We start from the raw sequence: 12,523 nt of genomic DNA on the forward strand, positions 1-12,523 counted from the left end.
GGTAGCTAAGTAACCTCGAACGCTGCGGTGTTTGCTGAGCGATTTCGAGTAGAGCTTAAGTTTGTAATTGTGTTTTAAGTTTTAACTTGATTATTTCTAAGCCACGGGCCGAGACCAAAGTTATGTCTCGAGGTTAAGTAAATAAATTATTTTATGTGTCAGTTTATTCACCAACATGTGTTGCCGACGTATTTTCAAGCTGTTTTACAGGTAACGAAGGATAGGCACTTAGGAAAACGAAGTGATCACTAGGCGATCTGATTGCTCAGATCATTTTGTTAAATATTAAACTTGAATGGTGGTTTTGTATAAACAAGTAATCTTTTGTTAACATTAAACGGGTATTTTATAATCTCGTATTTTGATATGTAAATATTAATATTTTAATCCACGCAAATATTTCGGCATTTAACCCGTAACTCTGATTTATTTACAAAAACGATATCAACTGCGAGTCACACGCCCAGGCCTAAGATGGGGGTGTGACAGGTTGGTATCAGAGCCATCGATCTTAGAAAATTAGGTATTAATTAATAATACCTAAGCTTCGATCCAAGTGAATAAGAATTTTTATTGTTATTTGCTTTATTTAAATAGGGATAAGATAGGTTGGTAACCCTTTCTATCCCTCCTCAATCTAAACCACCCATAGATGTCATTCAAGAAAGTGATAGAAGGATTTATGCGTGATGCAAGGAATGCTGGACGCCCTGAACCAATACTCTCAAAAGACAACATGAGTGAAGATTAATATGAAGACTTCTTTAACCAAGATCATCCGATTGACCGACCCACACCAGTATACTATCCTGGCACTAAAAAACTACGGATTAACCTACCAAACGATCCTCCGATGCAAGAATATCATCCCATAAATATCCCAGGTTATCGACCCTCTGATATCTCGATGTATCACCCATCCAATATCCCGACGTACCACTCGTCCAACGAATTGCTAGCCAATAAACAAATCAAAGTTGAACCTACGTCTCACTCTTCCGATTGGATGCGATGCCATTCCGACCAAAGACGATGGCATTTTGGAACACCTGTCCATAACCCCGCCGACACTCACTCCAACTCCTACAATGGACCTTCTCAAAGGCCAAAGATAAGAGTCATTCACCCGTATGAAATGTATCACCTATACCCTATAGTGATTGATACAGAAAAGGCCATGGAAGAAGAGGAAGACCCAGAAGAAGAGGAAGATCTAGAAGGAAATATCTAGTAAGTACACCAAGAGAAGAACCTTCGTTCAACTCAAAATGTGATTGTCCGTCCGAATAGGGATGTCAATATCCATTCTTCCACGTGTCTCCATGTTATGATCCTGAAGACCCTTATGTACAATCCATTCAAGGAATCAAGATCATATTTCCACCCGACTTTCCTCCATTCCAAGGTATGATTCTGACAATCTCTGAGCAAGCAAACGAAATCCGTCAACAAGAGGCAACAGCAGAAGCATTCTTCAATCATCCCTCTGAAGCAAATTCCGCACCTTATCCTAAACATCACTATGACATCGTAATGATAGGATATCGTTCTCCACCGCTGCAATATGGATATCCAAACATCATGCCACAATCCCAGGAGAAACATCTGGATAAGGCTCTGCATAAGACTGACGAGCTGAGAAAGAAGGTTGCCGAAGAAGGAGGTAAGAAGAAGAAGAAGATGGGAGATAAATCTCCACAAATGTAACAAGATGAAAAAGATGGTCAAGAAGTTCATGAAAGATTAGGAACTCCTACGGTGTTGTCAAAGAAAATGTATCTGTTGTTCTTGTAATTTTGTGTTGTTATGTGAAAATAAGAACGTTAATCGTTCTTGTTATGTGAAAATAAGAAGTAATGATATGTATATATAAGTTGTGTGTTATATGTGTAATAATATATATATATGTATATATATATATATATCTTTTACTGATATATAGATATATAAAGATAAATAAAAGTGTATGCTTAAGAAAAGAATATAATTATTTCAGAATGTCGAACCAAGGATCTCATAATGCGAAAGCTTCTCAAAGAAGAGAAGGCAACCGTGCTCAAAATGAAAATAATCAACAACTTCCCGAGCAATACATGAAACAAATACAAGAAATGATAACTAAAGCCGTAAGAGCTAAATCTCATCTTAGAACCGAATCTAGGCAAATTCACCACACCGACCAATCTCAAAAATCCATAAAATCCAAGTCACGCCCTAACCCGTCTCATCACGAGGAAAGTGTGCATGAATAAAATGCTGGAGGTGAATTTAATCGAAAATTTAAGAAACTCAAAACTGAAGGTTGTTCATTCAAAGACTTCAAGAATTTTGGCCCTAAAGAATTCTATGGCGACAAGGGGGCCATTGCAACGCTAAGGTGCCTGGAGGAGATGGAATCAATCGTGATAATCAGCAAATGCGCCGAACAAGAAAAGATTCAGTAAACGGTGCAAATGTTCAAAGGAGAAGCTTTAGAGTGGTGGAACACTCTAATCATGAGCAAGGGGAGAGAAATGTTGTATCAACTTATGTGGGAAGAATTCAAGGAGATGGTGCTGGAAAAATTTTGCCCAATGCACGAAACCGACCAAATCTAATCTAATTTCCTTAATCACAAGGTGGTTGGGAACTAATCTTCATGAATACAATACCAAATTCCACGAGTACTGTAGACTCGGACCCCAGCTGGAATCCAGCAAGGTGACCTGATACATCTGGGGACTTCCATGAGAAATTCGCGACATGGTAAGGTCTCACTTACCCCAAACCGCTGATTCCGCCATGGAATTGGCCGGTTACTAGATGACCGGTTTAATCCGTAACAAGGAGGAAGACAAGAAGGTGGTGCCATCAAGCGACTATAAGAAGTTGGGAAGCACCTGATTCAAGGGCAAAGGTGTAGAGCAACGAAAATCTGGATCCAACTCCAACTACACTCAATGCAAAATCTGAAAGAAGTATCACAAGGGTTGTTGCCACTTCTCTATTCTACATCAAAAGTCTGTGACTCGTGTCACAAACTAGGTCACGCAATGGCCGACTGCTGGAAGAAGTCGATGACCTACTACAATTGTAAAGAGATGGGACAACTCAGTTTCGAGTGCAGGCGGAAGTGGTTAAAATAATGAACCAAAGAAAGGAAATGCAAGAGTCTTCGTCCTAGACACAAAGAAAGCGGCCAACATGCCGGAAACCATCACCGGTACGATCTTAGTTAACGACGCGTATGCTAGAGTTTTATCGATTCAGGTGCCAACTTAATTTTTATAGATTATAATTTTTGTAGTCTATTAAACGAACCTCTAAAGAAATTAAATAAAACTTTAAGCGTCGAGACCGCTATTTGCGAAGTCGTTAAAATTTTCGAAGCCTTAGAAAACGGGAAAATCTTGTTAGCTAATTACGTCTTACCTATCCAACTGTTGCCCATGACTCTTGTTGGTTTTGATATAGTACTTGGTATAGACTGGTTATCCAAAAATCATGTCCGTATCATTTGCAATAGCAAAACTATAGAACTTCGAGCCCCGGACAAACGAACCATTCGAATTGAAGGGGACAAAGACGTTGGCCAAGTTAGCATAATATCTATGATTAGAGATAATAAATGTTTAAATAAAGGATGCTTAGCATTCATGGCCTACGTCACCGAAGAATCCAAACTAAAGGAGATAAAGGATATGCCTATTGTCTCCGAACTTTCCGACGTCTTTCCCGACGAGCTACTAGGTATTCCACCCGATCGAGAAGTAGAATTTAGAATTGACCTTATGCCTGGAACTACACCAATCTCCAAATCCCTGAATCATTTAGCACCAACCGAGATGAAGGAATTGAAGAAACAATTAGATGATCTACTCAATAAAGGTTTCATTAGCCAAGTTAATCACCATGGGGAGCGCTAATTCTCTTTGTCAAGAAGAATGATGGATCAATGCAAATCTGCATCGACTATCGAGACCTGAACAAGGTAACTATCAAGAACCGATACCCACTACCCCGAATTAACGATCTGTTCGACCAACTACAAGGAGCAAGCTACTTCTCTATAATAGATTTACGTTCCGGCTATCATCAACTAAAAGTCCAATCCGTAGACATCCCAAAAACCGCGTTTCGAACAAGGTGTGGACAATATGAGTTCACGGTCATGCTGATTGGTCTCACTAATTCCCTAGCCGCATTTATGGAAATGATGAATCGAATCTGTAAACCTTACTTGGATAAATTTGTTATAGTTTTTATCGACGACATACTTATTTACTCTAAGTCAAAGGAAGATCATGATATGCATCTCAGAATCTTGCTTGAATTACTTAGAAACGAGAAGTTGTACGCCAAATTCTCGAAGTGCGAATTTTTGCTTCACGAACTGCAATTTCTTGGTTACATCATAAACCTGAATGTAATTCAAGTCGATCCCGCAAAGATAAAAGCCATCTCAAAATGGGAAATTCCAAAATCGCCAACCGAGATCCGAAGTTTCTTAGGTTTGGCCGGCTACAATCGAATATTCATTGAAAATTTCTCTCGAATAGTCGTTCCTCTAACCTCGTTAACCCGTAAGAATATCAAGTATGAATGGGGAACCAAACAACAAGAAGCGTTCGATTTACTTGAACAAAAACTCACCAACGCACCTATACTGGCCTTGTCAGAAGGTACTGAGGATTTTGTTGTCTTTAGCGACACGTCCATGCGTACTAATGCAACGAAAGAAAGTAATCTCTTACGCTTCTCGACAACTCAAGGTACATGAAAAGAACTACACAACTCACGATCTAGAGTTAGGCGCCATAATATTTGCCTTAATGTTATGGAGGAACTATCTCTATGGAGTTAAATTCATTGTGTACACTGATCATAAAAGTTTGAAACACATCTTTGAACAAAAGGAAATCAACATGAGACAACGAAGATGGATGGAAACGTTGAATGATTACGACTGTGAAATCGTTTATCACGAAGGGAAGGACAACGTTGTGGCCGACACCCTGAGTCGTAAAGAACATGAAAAACCAAAAAGAGTTCGAGTGCTACGACTAGAACTCCAAGTAGATCTAGTCGAACAAATCAAGTTAGCTCAACACCAAGAAATCGAAGAAAACAAGACTTTCGAAGAAAAGCGTAAAGACACCATTGACTAGTTAGTCAAAGGTGATGACGGTATACTCAAACTTGGAAACAGGATTTGAGTACCGATCGTTGGAGAGTTACGTGAAAAGATAATGAGCGAAGCCCACAAATCCAAATACATGATGCACCCCGTTAGTGACAAAATGTACCAAAATCTCAAGCCAATCTACTGGTGGAATGGAATGAAAAAATATATCGATTTGCCTGTTGCAAAATGTTTAACGTGTTTGAAAGTCATGGCCGAACATCAAAAGCACTCGGGATTGCTTCAGCAACCCGAACTTCCCGTTTGGAAGTGGGAAATGATAACCATGGACTTCATCACGAAACTCCCAAAAACTACTCGTCAACATAATGCAATTTGGGTTATAGTTGATAGGTTAACAAAATCTGCACATTTTATACCTATCAACGATACCTATCCCATGGATAGATTAGCATGAATCTATGTAAACAACATCGTTGCATTACATGGAGTGCCTCTGTACATCATTTTTTATCGAGACAGCCGATTCACGTCTCACTTCTGGAAAAGTTAACAAGCGTTGGGAATCCGATTGAACCTTTGCACTGCTTATCATCCTCAAACTGATGGGCAAACGCTTAAAGATTTGCAGCTGAAGCAATTTGTTGACCAGGTTGAGAAAAGAACACGAGAGTTAGTTGTGGTGGTGTCTGTGACAATTGACTTTGAGCAGGCTTAAACATAGAAAAATTATTTTGAGACTGCGGAGTGTACTGCCCTTGAGAAGACTATAACATTGAAAAGTTGTCTTGCGAGATGAGGGCATTGTTAGAAGCAACACTATAGTTGGCTGCATTGTAGGAGTTTGCATGATTTATGGCACGCTCGCTTGTCATCCATGTCGCAAGCCTTGATGATTGCCATGACTTCTGACATAGTTAACCTATTGAGATCCTTCGTCTTCTTAATAACTGCAATCCCAGCTTTGTGGCAGGGAATTGACCAGTTTATTATTTGTCTCAACTTTGGTAACAATTCAAATCCCGAAATATCTGGGATTTGAATTTTAACCAAGATTGAGTCAATCTTCAAACCAATAAAACCTTTATCCTTCTCCGACGAAAGTATCACCGGAAAAACAACCACTGAGAACACTAAAACAATCAGAATAATACAATACTTGAATCTATGATATCACAACCGACCCTAGGATAGGACAATAGGTTCTGATACCAATTGTAAGTCCTTAGAACGGAACTTTTAATGTGATATCACACAATCTCGTGATTATGCGGAAACTAACACGAGATGATTTAATATTATGTAAACACACACTCGAAGAACACAAAGAATATGCTTCAAAACACACGTATATTAAAGGTCAAGTGCTTAAGCACAACCGATTACACAAACACACCGATATATATCTTGTCTACGTTATGAACGGCCAACCTATAATAAACCTAAATACATTTATATAGGCACTACACACAAGCCCAAATCAACCCAAAAGCCCACCGAGATCCAATAGATCTCGGTTTACAATATAAGCCCAATATTAAATACAAACCATACTAATACTAGCCTAACATAATATTTTAATCTAAATAAAATTAAATGAATTTTTGTAAAATTCTTAGGTTGTTATTTACAATATTAACCTAACCCTACACAAAGTGAACAGAAAATAAAAGACATGTAAATTAATTATGCAACGTAACAAGAATCATTCAAAGCATATCAAAGGTATGGCGTACATGAGCACTGACGTATAAAATGGCTATGAAATTGAACGAAGAAGAAATTGACATCCAACGATGACCGGTGATGATAAACTAGTTGAGCTCTGATTTTGATTTAGAAATTGTAAAATATTACACTAAGTTAAAATTACTCTCGGCTATAAAAATTACTCTCAATAACAATTACTCACAACGAAAATTGCTCTTAGTTATAAAAACTATGTCCATTTAAAATTACTCTATGTTATGAAAATTGCTCCCGGTTATGAAAATTACGCTTAGTTAAAATTACTCTTAGTTATTAAAATTATCCCTAGTTATTAAAATAACTATAAGTTATGAAAATTACTCTCAATCAGTAAACTCACTAGGCGGTCCCTAGACGGCCGACCCCGTTGTAGGGAGTATTCGGAGTACTCGGGGAATACTCGGACATGATAAATATATCATAAAATAATTATTGGATATTATATATATGTTAAGACAAGCATAATTCACGTCAAAATAAGCATAATTCATATGAAAAAAAAAACCATAAGTCAAAAAATTCATGTTTTGTTGTTATTTTTAATTTTTTACTAAACAAAAGTAAAACAACAAATATGGTGGCCAAGTTGACCTTGGAAGCCAAGTAATCCAGAGCACTCCGACTTTTGATCGAGTTAGACCTTGGTGAGTAATGGTGGCCGAGTTGAGAAAGGTGGCAAAGTTGATGTCCGAAGACCTTGGAATTCGACTTTTGCAACACTACTCTCAATGATGAATCATGCGTGAAATTAAAATCACACTAAATATTACAAATGACAAAATTTGTATTCTGAATCTAAATTGACATTCAATATTGAACGTTGTCTTCAACTGATCAATTAATCTAGTTAACAAGATTAAATTAGTCCAGTTAATCAATCAAGTTTATTGAATCAAATTGTAAACTGATTCAGGAAATTTTGCTAGGTAGTTTTGGATCGAAGTTTGTTTGATACATTCGATTTGATTCACGCAAATGTTTTATTAGGACGAAAACGGAATTTGATGTATTTACAATTTTTCCACAACGTGTTTTTAAAAGCAATGGTGTGGGTTAAATATTACGTAATGTATGATAAGTCATTATTGTATTGGATTATTTACCATCATAAATAATGCATTAAATGAATTGATTAGCCGAAGATTACACCGGAAGTAGAAAAGATAAAGATTGCACTGAAAGCAGATGTAGAAAAGATTCACTTAACGCGTGACCTATATACGTTACTTATTATATTTAATGATTACATTTCATATTTTAAAAAAACAAAATACGTCAAAAATGCATTTTGGTATGTAAAACGAGGCATATCTGGTTAACATAACTTTTAAACAGATGAATAAAAATTAAATGAGGTGAAAATTGTCTAAGGTATCATAATTTTTTTAATTATTTAATTTTGTAATATTTTATTATCATGTTAATGTAACCGTTCTTATCTCAAAAAATTCATCATTGTTCTTTTAATATAAAATTTTATTCTCGGTCAATATAACTGATCTTATCTGGAAACAGCTTGTCATTGTCTTTTTCTAATGATAAGCAAACGTTACGCCACTTTTCGTGTTGTAACTATGAAAAATAAAACCTACTCACGATATATCTGTCAAACACTTTATATATACATATATAGGGAAAGGTTAAAATACAAAGGAAAACAAAAATAAGAAGTGGGAAAAAGATTTGTGGCCACATAAATACTCCTCAACAAAAAATTCAAAAACAAATAATAAAAAATCATAACTCAAAATATAAAAAAACGAAAAAATATTTAAAAAATCAAATGTTTCCTCCGTCATTCTCATTCCAAAAAACAACACTATGAAAAGACGCAATGCCGAGATCAAAGATAGGGAAAGTTAACATACAAATATTTAAAAACTCAAATATTTATCAACTTTCACAAAAAAAAAATCATAATTAACATAAATATATTTTGGGGAAAGTTAACTTACAAATTAATTAACGTACTAACTGTGGTAATCAAGTAGTGTAATTATATAATTACATCGTAGTGTAATTACACTACTTGATTCTCACAATTAACACGTAATTTGTATTTGATCCAAGTCCTTTCTCTCTCTCTCTCTCTCTCTCTCTCTCTCTCTCTCTCTCTCTCTATATATATATATATATATATATATATATATATATATATATATATATATATATATATCCTAATAATTTTAAAGGCAAATGCATTAGTAGAAAAGTAAAAAAAAAAAGTTTCTTAGCCAAATTTGTTCTATACTTTAATCTTTATACATAATCTCTATAGTTGTTTAAAATAAATGTGCTCAAGCAAAATATTTAAAATAATAATTCATTATTTTATTAAATTATTAAATTTTGATAAAATAACATCCTTTCTTTATAATACTATAAAAGATGAGAGTCATTACTTTAAATATGTCTCACATACATTCTTTCAAACAGATATGAGAAAAAAAATAGATAAAAGAATAAGTTTTTCATATTTTCAAATATATAATGACTAAATTATATTAAATGACTTTTTGTAAAATTCTTAGGTTTATTATATTAACCCTACACAAAGTTAACAGAAAAACAAAGTACATAGTATATGGTACATTAATTATGTAGTATAACCTGAATCATTCAAAGAATATCGAAGATGAGCACCGATGTGTGAAAATGGTTGTGAAATGGCTATGCAATAAACAAAGATGAAATTGACAAGCCGACGATGATCGATGATGATAAACTAGTTGTAATACACCAACAATTAAAGATTTTGGTGCATAATTAGTAGAATATTACACTAAGCTAAAATTACTCTCAGTTATAAAAATTACTTTCAGTTATAAAAATTACACGCAGTAATGAAAATTACGTTTAGTTAAAATTACTCTCATTTATTTAAATTATCCCCGGTTATTAAAATAAGTATAAGTTATGAAAAATACTCTCAATCATGAATCATGCTTAAAATTAAAATCACACAAAATATTTCAAATGATCTAACTTGTATTCTGAAGCAAAACTGAACATTCAGTATTATTTGATGTCTTCAGTTGATCAATTAGTCTAGTTAACAAGATTCAATTAGTCTAGTTAATCAATCAGGTTTATTGAATCAAATTGTGAACTATTCCAGGATATTTTGCTAGGTAGTTTTGGATCGAGGTTTGATTTGATACATTCGATTTGATTCACGCAGATGTTTAATTAGGACGAAAACGGAATCTGATGTATTTATAATTTTTCCACAACGTGCTTTTAAAATCAATGGGGTAGGTTAAATTTTACGTAATGTATGATAAGTCATTATCGTATTAGATTATTTACCATCATAAATAATGTATTAATGAATTGATTAGCCGAAGATTACACCGAAAGTAGTGGTAGAAAAGATAAAGATTGCGCCGAAAGCAGATGTAGAAAAGATTCACTTAACGCGTGACCGATATACGTTACTTATTTTATTTAATGATTACATTTCATATTTTTTTAAGAGAATACGTCAAAAATGCATTTTGGCATGTAAAACGAGGCATATCTTGTGAACACAACTTTTATACAGATGGATAAAAATTGAACGATGTGAAAATTGTCTAAGGTATCATAATTTTTTTTAACTATTTAATTTTGTAATATTTTATTATCATTTTAATGTAACCGTTCTTATCTCAAAAAATTCATCATTGTTCTTTTAATATAATATTTTATTCTCGGTTAAGTAACTGATCTTATCTGGAAACAGCTGTCATTGTCTTTTTCTCATGATAAGCAAACGTTAGGCCACTTTTCGTGTTGTAACTATGAAAATAAAACCTACTCACGATATATATGTCAAACACTTTATATATACATATATAGGGAAAGGTTAAAATACAAAGGAAAACAAAAATAAGAAGTGGGAAACGAATTTGTGGCCACACAAATACTCCTCAACAAAAATTTCAAAAACAAATAATAAAAAATTATAACTCAAAATATAAAAAAACGAAATAATATTTAAAAACTCAAATGTTTCCTCTGTCATTCTCATTCCAAAAAGAAAACACTACAAAAAGACACAATGCTGAGATCAAAGATAGAGGAAAGTTAACATACAAGTATTTAAAAACTCAAATATTTATCAACTTTCAAAAAAATCATAATTAACATAAATATATTTAGGGGAAAGTTAACGTACTAACTGTGATAATCAAGTAGTTCAATTATGTAATTACATCGTAGTGTAATTACACTACTTGGTTCTCACAATTAACACGTTAATTTAATTTGTATTTAATCCAAGTCATCTCTCTCTCTCTCTCTCTCTATATATATATATATATATAGGATTAGGATCTTGTGAGAACTATTTTGAAATTAAAAACTTTGAGAAATATTTTAGTCCATAAAAAACACTCTTCTTAACAAAAAATAAAAAAAAAGTAAAAAAACCAAAAAAAATTATTTTTCATTCCAGTTTTATAAAAAAAATGAAAAAAAAATATTGGTTTAACAAAATTATACACATATGTATAACACTTATTTTTTAAATTTTATACACGTTTTTTATACACATACGTACAATTTAAGGTAAATGATAATGTACATATGTGTACATTACGTAACTAGAGATTTTATGAAATTATACACATGTGTATAATACAAAGTTTTTTTTTATCAAACCATAATGAAATATAAGAATTTTGGTTTTTTTATTTTTTAAATTTTTTTTTTTCGTTTTATGATTTTTTTAAATGTTTTTTATGGCTCAAAATGGTTCTTAAAATTCTTAATTTTCAAAAGGTTCTCTTAAGATTCTTACCACATATATATATATATATATATATATATATATATATATATCAATCAATCAATCATACCCAGTGAAGTCCCACCAACAGCAAAGCTATAGGTAGGGTCTGGGGAGGGTGGGATGTAGGCACACCGTACCTCTATCCAAAGGGATAAAGAGGAGGCTTCCAGAGAGACCCTCAGCTCTAAAGTCCATATGTATGAAGCAATACAAAGGAAATCAAAGTTTAAAAGTAATAATAATAATAATAATAATAATATTAATGATAATAATAATAATAATAGTAATAATAATAATAATCATAATACTAATAATAATATATATGAAAAGAATATACTAATACTATGTATATGGGAAGAATAATACTAATAGTAATACTAATACTAATACTATAAATGTGACCAAAATAAGGTAAATAGAAGCCCTAAGGAATTCATTTCTCACTAAAAATCCTTAACTTTAATTCTACTTCTCCATGAATTCATATCATCAACCATGTCCTCAGAAAGGTTTAAGTCTATCAAATCATGCTTAATTCTCTCATCCCACGTCAGTTTAGGTCGTCCTATACCCCTCCTCTCTTCTACATATATATCATAATCATTTAAAAGGCCAATGCATTAGTAGAAAAGTAAAAAAACGTTTCTTAGCCAAATTTGTTCCATACTTTAATCTTTATACTTAATCTTTATAGTTGTTTAAAATAAATGTGCTCAAGCAAAAATATTTAAAATAATAATTCATTATTGTATTAAATTATTAAATTTTGATAAAATAACATCATTTTTTTATAATATTATAAAGCGTGAGAGTCATTACTTAAATCTGTCTCACATACATTCTTTCAAACAGATATGAGAAAAAAATTTAGATAAAAG

The sequence above is a fragment of the Bidens hawaiensis genome, unplaced genomic scaffold (assembly GCF_021521415.1).
Source record: "Bidens hawaiensis isolate Kalapana, Puna unplaced genomic scaffold, B.hawaiensis_p1.1 tig00032758_1, whole genome shotgun sequence".
Lineage (NCBI taxonomy): Eukaryota > Viridiplantae > Streptophyta > Magnoliopsida > Asterales > Asteraceae > Bidens > Bidens hawaiensis.